The 2,447-nt window shown below is 36.2% G+C and overlaps 1 long non-coding RNA gene across 1 annotated transcript in view; it reads left to right on the forward strand.

The window, feature by feature from the left end:
- The first annotated feature begins 1,881 nt into the window (after positions 1–1,881).
- LOC111640159 overlaps positions 1,882–2,447 on the forward strand; it is a 3,968-nt gene continuing 3,402 nt past the window's right edge. The window contains exons 1-2 of the long non-coding RNA XR_002759230.1: positions 1,882–2,024; positions 2,108–2,221. This is a non-coding gene — a long non-coding RNA (uncharacterized LOC111640159). The remainder of the gene's footprint in view (positions 2,025–2,107; positions 2,222–2,447) is intronic.

Raw genomic sequence — 2,447 nt, forward strand, 5'->3', positions numbered from 1 at the left:
TAATTCGAAATTTTACACCATATGTTTAAAAAGACGGGCCGTTGGATTTTTTGGCGAATTAAAAAAAAAATTAGGGATAAGATAGGATTTACTTACGTGTCGGTCGATTTTTACTTTTCTTGCTGGGTTCCTCGATGAGGGGAGGCTTCCCCCTGTTCCTAGCTGCATCCCGACTCCTGGCAGCTACTATCAGGACACAGAAACAATATAAAGTCAGCTTCCAAGTGGCGAGCATCGCTACACTATCAACACGAGGGGTGTGTATGGTTGAGAGAGGCGAGACAGCGCCTCGTGCGGTCAGTAGAGAGGGTCGGCTGCTGTAAGTGAGGTTGGCAATGTGTCACATCCTTAAATAGTCGGCAATGCACGTGCACAGGCCACACCCCGCAGGTCACCGGGTGCAGGTGGAAAGTCGGCAAATATTGTAGTTTACCCTACAGCGTTCCTTAGGCGATAGGAAAAGACGCACGTGTGGGATATCTACAAATATCCTAGTAAAAGCCGATGACGTCACGTGCGTATTAACCAATGGCGGCGGAGTCGAGATCGTAGCTAGCGCGTAAGATCCCGATGGCCAGGAGGTCAAAGTACCTACACCACACCCGCTCCATCTTGCGCCACCTTTGACCCGACGGGCGCGGCGAGCCCGAAACTGGCGAAGACGGGACGTGCGCATCTCCGTCGCCACCGCGCCACCTGTCGGGATTATAAAGCGGTACAGTCGATTGGGTAAGGTGCCGCTCCGCCATTCGATTATTTCGTGGTTTTGGCACGCCAAGGCGCCCGATAGTTAATGGTTAACCCGAGCATCTGCATCCTTAAGAGTGTTGCAGTTCGCAGATGGGAGTATTATCCGTTAGATGTCGCTGTTGCCGGCCAGACGTCGCCATCTACAGATGCGGAGGGAGACGTAGCTTGTCTGAGGATTGCCGAAAACCCGTTCTCCAGCAATATTAGGGCAGGTTTTTCCCCTTTCATTCTCATGTTGAGTGCAAATGCGCGAAGGGCACTTTACCGCACCCTTGCTGCACGGTGGGAATGTAGTTACAGGTGAAAGCATAAAGTAAAAATAATCCACTCCATCCATTCCGGGTATTATTATGTAAGAGAGAGTGTGGAACCGACACACCAGCGTATTTATTTACAGGAAGCCTTCAGAAATTTAGGCATAAGAAGAAGAAGAAGAAGAAAAAAAAAACTCTTACTCTGATATTTTATTGCTGAAAATAATTTATTTTATAAAACAATTAAGTAAGACCTTTTAAAAAACTTTTTTACAGTAAACAAACGTTTCTCTTTATATACACATATTTGCTCTATTTTATGTAAAAACAAATGAGTAAATCTAATTGAACTTATAGATTAACATTGTATAAACTGCAGCAAGTTATATAAATTAAAAACTATAAGATATTATAAACAGGAATAAGAAGAATATAATGGGATTTGTATCAAATATACCTTTTATATACAGTCTAAACGGTAGAAAACGAGGGAAATTTTACAGATTTCTATTTGTTTTATTAAAAAGGCATTTAATTAATCAACTCGTGAATTTTTCAAGTTTAGATTACACGAGTTTTTAACAGTCAAAAAGTTAAAAATTTGTGGTTATAATATTAATTTTTATGGTTTAAAAACACCAACGAAATAAACACATTGAATCATTCTAATTGAAATTTGTGTTTGCAAATAGCAATATAATAATAAAAGGAAAGAAAAAAATGCATGTAAAACAATTTAATTCGAAATTTTATAATTAACTGTTTACTCTAAATCAATTAAAATACAGAATTTTCAATTTAAATTTTTTCTTTTCTTTTCTTTTTTTAAAGGGGAGAGAGGAGGAGGAGGAGGAGGAGGAAGAGGAAAGAAGATATTCCTAAAAAAAAAAAATTAGGATAAATAAAATCGATTGCATTACATAAAAATAAAACAATACAAATATAGTCTACATTAACATAATAAGGAATGAAGTGTTATCTAGAAAATAACTTGACTTATCTACGTAGGAAAAATTAATAGTTCGTAAACTAATCTTTATTACTTTACAATGAATTTATATATATTTTTCGTGAATAATTTCTGTAAATAATTATACATTTAGTATCGATTTTTCAACTTATCCATTAACGCCTTAATGCTCACGAATACAAAGAATCCTAGAATCTATTTAATCCAAACCTATTATCTGTAGCAGCCATTTTTAATAATCTATCAGGTCTTTTTTTTTAATCTAATTTTGAAAAGTAAAAGGAATAAAAAAAAAGAGAGAGAGAGAGAATGTTATTTTATTAACAACAACCGCAATGATTTCTTCATCATTCGTTTCCATTAATTTATTAAAAACATTTTCGAGATCGCGATCAATCTTGTTTGATTATAATTTCGCTTACAGGACAAACTAAAAATAAAAAATAAAAATAACAATTTCGAAAAAAAAAATA

The sequence above is a fragment of the Centruroides sculpturatus genome, unplaced genomic scaffold (assembly GCF_000671375.1).
Source record: "Centruroides sculpturatus isolate CEXI.00-Female unplaced genomic scaffold, Cexi_2.0 scaffold1400, whole genome shotgun sequence".
NCBI classification, from domain to species: Eukaryota; Metazoa; Arthropoda; class Arachnida; order Scorpiones; family Buthidae; genus Centruroides; species Centruroides sculpturatus.